General features: G+C 57.9%; 1 long non-coding RNA gene across 1 annotated transcript; it reads right to left on the bottom strand.

The window, feature by feature from the left end:
* Window positions 1-5,916: 5,916 nt before the first annotated feature.
* Window positions 5,917-7,833, bottom strand: LOC101719501 (uncharacterized). The gene is made up of 4 exons (XR_205565.4): window positions 6,492-7,833; window positions 6,281-6,411; window positions 6,096-6,206; window positions 5,917-6,020 (listed from the first exon to the last, which is right to left on the bottom strand). It is a non-coding gene; the product is annotated as an uncharacterized LOC101719501 (long non-coding RNA).
* Between the last annotated feature and the right edge of the window lie 271 nt (window positions 7,834-8,104).

The following is an 8,104-nucleotide window of genomic DNA, read 5'->3' as shown; positions in this document are numbered from 1 at the left end:
CCATAAACCCTGACCAGCCGGGAAGCTGCAGACTTGGCCGTGTTGACACAGAGGTGATGTCACCAACAGCCAATGGGAGCCTGTTGGGCTCTGCATGCACCTCCTTGTGTCTCATAGGCCACGCCACGCACACAGCATGGTGTGAGTGCCACCTGAATAAACCGGTCTTTCCCAGCATCCCATGGGGCCTGCTTCCCCAGACCCCATCCTCAGTGCATCCTCAAACCCCTGTCTCATCCTGGGCCTGCTGTCCCTCAGATGTGTGGGTCCCAGAGCTCTGACCCCCAGCACTTTAACCCTGCGGGCCACTGTTCCTCTTTGGTGGTCCCACCTGGCCACCATGCTCCTCACCATTACACCAGGGCCTACCCCTCCCCCTGTCTCTGGGGCCTTACAGGCAGTTTTGGAGCCTGCTGGTCCACACACCCAGGGCTGGCCATGTGCCCAGTGGAAATCCTCTGACATGGAGAAAGGGCCAGGCCCTAGGCAACCCTGTGTTCCCCTCTCTGTTAGAGACTGGCCTGTCCCCAGGCCTCCCACCATCTTTCATTCCCCATGCCAAGTCTCTCACTCCAGGAAGCTTCAAATCCAGGCCTGGTCTTCACAGACTTCTTCCTCTTGGGTACCCATCAGACCCACCACTCTGCCTCTGTGACCCCTACAGGCCTCTCTTCCCCCCCAGTTCAGGGGTTCAGGATGAGAGCTCTTACCCAGCTTCCTGCCCTGAATCTCAGTGCATCCTCCTCCTGTGGCCTGGCTTCTTGGGATCTCCCGCGGGAACCTGCTTTCCAGGCAGAAGGACTCCTGCAAGGTATGGGGTCCATGGCTGGCCTTCCCTGTGCTTCTGCCAGCCCTTCTCCCTGGTGCCTGAAGGGTGCCTCTTTCCTGGGGAGCTCACTCTGTGCCTGCTGTGCTTGTGCCCTGGGGCTTGGCACGTGCTCACGTGGAGGTGTCTCGAAGAGATGGGGCAGAAGCCTCCATTGCTTGGCTCCCGCGCTTGTTTACAGGTCCAGCCTCCACCCTGCACCGCTCTCCTCGGACCAGCTGCCCGCCCGTGTCCAGCCAGGTGTGGGGTGATGGAGCGGGGCTCCCTGAGGACAAGGAGCACAGTGTCTGCTTTATTTGTAGCTCGGCACTGACAAGGAACAGAATACCCACAGTGACTGCTTCCAGGAAACGGCTGCAGGGCGGGTGGGAGCCTGGGGAGCAGCCCCTTCCCAGCAAGCCGGCCTGCAGGTGGGCTTCCAGGAAGGGGCCCCCACCAGCGCCCCTCAGCCTGGAAAGGGGCCAACAGTGTCACCATGAGCAGGCTAGGGGGCTGGAAAAGGGGTGTGGAGGGGAAGGGAGAGCGGAGGGGAGGGAAGAAGAGGGTGGATAGGTCTAGGCTGAGCCCAAGTGGTTACTGCAGCCTCAGGGGAGACCAAAGCTGACCACAGTTCTTTCTGGGACTGTCTGTTCCCTGTTTTGGGGGGTATGCAGTCTTTAAGAAGGCCCCAGTCTCTTGGGGGCTTTCCTGGCATCACATACACACATACAAACACCCACACACCCATGCCTGTGCAGGGAGACAGTTCCCTGAGCTCAGGTTCAGGACTGGTGCTGGCCAGCAGCTGAGCCTCCCAGGTTCCCTTTGCTGGAGGGGGGTCACATAGGCCTCCAGACTGGATCTACTGACCCTTAGTGCTGAGAGCTCAGCCGCCACTCTACCTCTGGAGGGGACACCGTTTGTCTTCCTGAAGGTTAGTTTGGGGAGGAGGGTGCCCTCCTTGGGCTCTACCTTGGGTGTTTTTTGACTTCTCAGTCAGTCTGCCCCTAAAAGTCCCTGCAGCCCTGTTCAAGAGATTTCATTTCCTTTGCAGCATTGGAATCTTGTCCTCACTCAGTGGTTTAGTGAGTGTCCTGACCTCGCCTTGCTCCACTGGTCCATAATCCCTGCCTGAAAACTCTCTTTGGGTCATTAAATTCATGCTGAGACACAAAACCACACAAAGGCACAAGGCACACACAGCAGGCTTGGAGTCCACCCTTAGGGGACACTGCCCCACATGGGCCATGACCACACACATGCCCACAGAGCATCTCCAACAGACCAGAGGCCACACCCTCGACTCAGCCTCAGCACCGCAGTCACAGCCAGCTGGTCAGCACACAGTGACGCTATGGAGATCCTCACAGGCACAGAGGGACGTGAGAAATACATGCCCAGGGACAAGAGGACAGGAAAGGCCAAGTGGCCCGTGAACATACACTGGCCATGCTGGCCCAAGGCACACAGGTCCTCAGGGTTGCCCACGGGGACATGAGCCACCAGCACGGCCATACCATATGCAGCAAGTCCTCTCTTCTTTAACGGGATGATGTGGCCTTTGCTCAAACTAAACTCACACAGAAACATGGGCAGGGAGGGGTCCAGGTGTGAAGATTCCTAGAAGAGTGAGGGATGTGGCTGAGGTCCCTGCCATTGTCCAGGGCCCCACTCGAGATTTGAAACCTCTTTCCCCAGATTTTCAGGCCCCATGGCAGCTGGCCCCTCCCCATCCCACCCTGGGCTGGGATGAAATTCAAGCCCCTGTTTGCTTCTCAACACGTAACTCAGAAGGGGCATTTTGAAAGTGCCTTTGGGTGGTGGGGGCTTGGAGCCTGTCTAACAACCCTCTCTAAGCCCGTTTTCTAAAAAGCAGGAAATCGGGTTGGGCCAAAGGTAAACACATTCCAATCTGGCGGTCCTGGGCTCAGATGGAGGGGCTTTGTGTGTGTGTGTGTGTGTGTGTGCGCGCGCGCGCGCAAGCAAATGTGTTGGGGCAGCACCTTTGTTTTCTCCCAGCAAGGCTGGAACTCAGGACCTGCCATACACCTGTTTGGAGAGCAGTGATGCCTTGGCCTATGGCTTCCTGCCTTGGTCTACCTGCACCCCAAGATGTTGCCCCCACGTGCTTCTTTCTTCCTACCTCTAAAGCCCCACAGGACCCAGGAGCCCCCAGGACACAGCCCTAAGAACCAGCCTCAGAAGCCCACTGGAAAAGCTGAGGCAGCATGGGCAGGCCCAGGGGTGGACCCTGTCCCTGTACACACCCTTGGGGTGGGAGAGGGGCTGACAGATGTAGACATCCACAGACAAGGCTGGGGGACAATGAGATCTGCTAAGGGGCCTCTATCTCTCCCTCCAGCTGGGGAGGGAAGGAGCAATTCCACAATCACCACCCTTCATCACTCACATCCCCAAATTCATCTCAGAGCTCCCCAGGAGGAATACTTAGCAGGTACTATGTAATTCACAGCCACCCCCAAGGGTTCTAAAGCCTGGATGAAGCTCAAGTCCAGCAAACCAGGCTCTGCAGGTAACCAGGAGGACGCAGCCATGGGGAGCTGGCCCAGAGCCCTTTCCCAAGCCCCTTCTTGCTCTGGAATTCAGTATCTATGTCTCCAGACAAGGCTCCTGGGCCCATCTCACCCACTCTTCTTACCCAACAGTCCTGCTACCCCACTGCCTTCAACATCCCTGGGCCCATGGCCATTCTGGCCATCACAAAGGAAGGCAGTTTTTGTCTTCCAAGGCTGGCTTTGTAAATCTCCAGCTGGGCCAATGTTCTTCCTAAAAAGCCTTTTATGGGTGCCCTCCTGACATGTAATGCATGGCCACCCTTTCACTCTTTCGCTGAGGCAAGTTGCTACCAGTGAGTGGAGGATAGAGGTGGCTTCACCCCTGCATGGCTGGCCAGTCTTTAAAATCCCCGTGCCCAGTGGGGTACTGACTTCCTGTCTTAGCCCCACAAATCTTTTGCTCTGGAACCCCTGTCCCAGTAAATGCAAAGCCACCATGAGTGGGGAGGGGGCAGGAGAAAGGGCAGAGGGGAGAGCAAACACATGGGGTATGTGGAGCTGGCCTGGGCCGGTGGCTTGGGGGGCACAGGAACTGGCTGCCCTATGTAAGGGTGGGGTAAGGGATGTGCCCAAGAGCTGCCCCTTATGTCTTTTTTGTTTGTTTCTTTAGTTTTTTTGAGACAGGGTCTCACTATGTAGTTCAGGCTGACCTTGAACTCACTGTGTAGAACAGACTGACCTCGAACTCGTGGTGATCCTCCTTCTTCAGTTCCCCAAGTGCTGGGATTATAGGTGTGCGCCAGCACACCTTGCTTCATGTCTTTTCCAGTGTCCGCGAAGCTGAGGGCCTAGGAGCTGGAATCCTAGGTGGGGGCGTAAAGGAAAAGAGGTGCTACCTTTGAGCCCCCATCTAAGATACCAGCTCCCAGGATTCCAGGACAGCCGTTGTCTCCTGTGAGGATGATAACTATGATGCGCTTGTACCCCAGGATCAAGATCCCAGTGAGGGGCTCCACTACCCTGGACCCTTCACCCTGCTCCCTCCATCATCTTCTTGACTTTTGCAGCTCCTTTACCTCCTTTGGAATCCTGCTGCACTCCTGTCCTCTCTACAGCCACCCTCTGACCTGTGTGTGTCCCTGTCCCTTTGTGGCTCCCCCCAGCTCCCACCCACAACAGATTGAGGGGGAAGGGGACAGCATATGTGTCAGCTCAGATTCCAGCCCCAAGTTAGGCAAGGCCTAGGGCAAGAGGACCATCTCTAGGTTGGGGGCAGGTTGGAGCTCAGAGACTGCTATGGACCCTGCTATGTGGCCATGGTCTACCCCACCCCAGGAGCAGCTGACAACCCCCACAAGCCCCACATTTCCCACCTGTGAACTCACTGCCTGTAAAGTGATTGTGCCCACCTAGACTGGCTTTTAGGTTCTGGGGCCAGCACCTGGGGCTAAGGGGGCAATCAGACAGCAGCGTGGAGCCCAGAGGCACTTGGTTGGGAGCAGACCTCTGTCTCATAACCTAGGATGTAATTTCTCATGCCAGCCGCCCCCCTGCAGCAATGCCCTGGTCCCACAGTGCCTGTTTCCCTCCATCCTTCATGTCTACATCACTCACAGGCGCCCCAAGCCCAAAGCCCCACCTCACCTTGTGACCATTTCTGCACCAGAACCTCATTATCCCTTCCCCTGTGTAGTTCACCCCATCTTTATGCCCACCCCTCTTCATGTCCCTTCTCTGCCCACATGCCCCTCTTCTCCCCTCCCCTCCCCTCCCGTATTCTCCTTTCCCCCCATCCTGTGGTACACCTCCAGGCAGGCAGCACAAATTTCAGTTCTGAGACAAAGTACTGTAACTGTATTTATTGTGGATCCAGAGCTTCTGGTGAGGCCCTGGTGGGGAGGGACACAAGGCAAGATGAATGTCGTGGAATGCTTAGAGATGGCTCCGCTGGTGTGGAGCTTCCAGACTAGGTGAGGGGAAGGGGAGACCTCACACACAAAGCCCGCACCCAGCTGCCCCCCAGAGGTGGATGGACACACAGGCACTGAGGCGGGGTGGCCAAAGAGGCACACACACACACACACACACACGCACTCACGCACACACACGCACATGCACACGCACTGAGAGACTCAAGCCCATCTCCAGAACTCCAGCCAGTGCAATCGACTTAGTGCAAATTGAATTCAGAAGGGGATAAGGGGGGGAAACAGAGTCATGGATGCTTTGAATCTCTCAAGAAATGGAAAGAAGAAAGATGAGAAATGAAAACCGAAGAGAAAAGGCTGAAAAAGAAGAGAGGAGGGAGGCGATGATGACAGTAATGGGGCCATCCCGGGGAGGAGGCTCAGCTCCGGGATGGCATGTGGGCTGGTGGTCTCCCGATTGCGGCAGGGGCTGGTCATGAAGATGGAGCTGCTGGGGTGGGGGTTGCTGCGGGTCTGCTCTTCCACGGTGTTCCTGAGGCCTGTTCCTTCAACTCTACCTGCAGAGAGTTCAGTGACACATGGGCAGGGGCTGGGGAGGCAGGGTAAGGTGGGATAAATCTTCCAAAAGTGGCCAGCCTCACCTTCCAGAGCCGATTCCTGAGTCATGTAGAGTAGTGGTTTCTGGATGCAGCATATTCTTGATCCAGAGCTAGATGGACTTGAAGAAGTCCCTGATTCCAAGTCCCAGGCATGAGCTGGGTAGCACCATTTCTGCAGGTGGGAAGAGAGTGAGTCCTGGCTCCTGCCCCCTGCCCCCATTTCCCTACTGGCTTTCCCTTCCCTCACCTTTCATCTTGAGGGTTCTAGGGGGTCCAGAGAGCAGCAGTGGTAGCTCCTTTGGAAAAGCAAAGGAACGGACCTTGTGGAAGTTTCTCCTCATAGCCAGCCCAGAATGTTCTGCAGAGGACAGAGCAGGGTGAGTGGGAGAGTGGCCAGGTGGTTGGGATGGGCATTGGGCAGAGCACACTCACCAGGAAGGTCAGACAGCAGTCCCTCTGGCCTCACCATCACACCGGACCATATCACTTCCTCTCCACACAGCTGGCACACCTGCATCCTGGCCTTCGGGCCGGTGGGCATGTCCACCCCTCTGGAGATCTGGCTGCAGGGACAACAGAGAGGTACTGGTTAGGTGGGCAGGGGTGGGTGAGGACGGGGGTGGCTGGCAGGTTGGACACTCACCCTCATCTCCAGTCCGAGTGCAGAGGCACCAATCACTGCTCCGTCATCACTCACAAGGCCCACTGTGGCCATGGGCTCTGGAGGCCAGTGCCTTGCTGGCTCACCAACTGGCTGTTGAGCCTCACCCTGCCTGTGCCCAACCTCCCTCTTGAGTGCTCACTCACTCTGCCCCACCTGCCTCGCCTAGTCTGGCCTTGCCTGGTGCCCTTGGCTCCCCTGGTGCTGTTCTGTCTGTCATGCCAGACCCAGGGGCTGAGCGGTTAAGGCATACAGTGTCAACAAGATCACTGTGGGCCCTCTCCGCGCCAGGCCCTGGGCCGCAGTGCTGCGTAGGAACTGTGTATCCACAGGCCGGGCCCACCACAGCCTCCTTGCTGTGAAACCTCTCTGGAGCCCACCACCTGCGCCCACCGCTCCTCCCCGATGATGTCCTGCTGCACTGCCCTTCTTTCCCGCTCTCCAGCCCTCGAGGCTCTGGCGCAGGCCTTGAAAGGCCCTGCCGGAGCGGCTCCTATACTTGCTCCTAAGTGAACTGCAGTGGGAGGGATGTGGTGGTGGCTGGGGACCCCTCTGTGTCCTGTGACCCCACTCTGATGTCTGACCTGGGCCTAGAATGCTCCCACACGTGTTGGATCCCTGTGGCCTCCACTGTCTCCAAGGTCACCTCCTTGGAGTCAGCAATCTTGGCCCTTGCTGGCATCCCTGCATTTTTTCCACTCTGCCTTCTAGACTTGCTCTTTCCCCCAGGAAAGGCCTATGGCCCCCCAGCTTTGCTCCATCTCGGCTCCCCCCGAGAAGATGTCACCTTTGCTAACTGTCCTGCCTTCGTCTTGCTGCTTTGCAGGAGGCCTGCCACTTCTCCTCACTGGCCCTCGCTCCCTAAACCTCCTTCTTCTAGAAGCCTGTGAAGCGAGGTCCAGAGAGGTGAAGCGGACTCACCTGCCCAGCAGACACAGCCCTCACCTGCCCACTGCTGCCAGCTACTCCTCCACCCAGGCCTGGGGCTCGAACCCTGACCAGCAGCTCCCCCTTGTCCGACCAGCCACCACGTCCTGTAACCAAAATTGACCGGGATGAATGTCTGGCTCCTTCTTCCTCTCCAACCCTAACTCGGGCTGGCAGTCCCACGCTGATGTCACCCTGCCTTTACGATGCCTGGGAGCCTTCTCCACACTCCTCCTGGCTCCCAGGCCCGACCGACCTGCCCGAGCTAGCCCCTCTACCTTCACCACCCTCGCCAGACTCCAAATGGCCGAGGTGCTCCTCGACCCCTACACCTCTCCTCCAGCACCCCCATCTTCCCCAGTTTCCCCCGTTCCCGTCCCCCCCACCCTTCCCACCCCCTCCCTCACCCTGCTCCTGGGCCCCTAGCCCGGGCTTTTTCTAACTGGAGTGGCCCCGCCCAGAATTTCCTCCCCTGCCCTGCCAGCCAATCAGATTGGGCCATGCCGGGGCCCCCGCAGGGCCCACCTCCGCCCTGGACTGATCAGGCGCACGTTCCTCTCACCCCGCACCCATCCCGGAATTCTCCAAAGACGGCATCCCCACACCCCTCCTTTGGCATCCCTTAGACAGCTCCTGGCATTGTCCCTAAATGTGCCCCTCTGGGTTGA

The sequence above is a fragment of the Heterocephalus glaber genome, unplaced genomic scaffold (genome assembly GCF_053883595.1).
Source record: "Heterocephalus glaber isolate CG9 unplaced genomic scaffold, H.glaber_assembly_v1.0 deba00000594, whole genome shotgun sequence".
Taxonomy (NCBI): domain Eukaryota; kingdom Metazoa; phylum Chordata; class Mammalia; order Rodentia; family Bathyergidae; genus Heterocephalus; species Heterocephalus glaber.
Note: the sequence above shows the minus strand (reverse complement) of the source record. Positions and strands in the feature narration are given on the sequence as shown.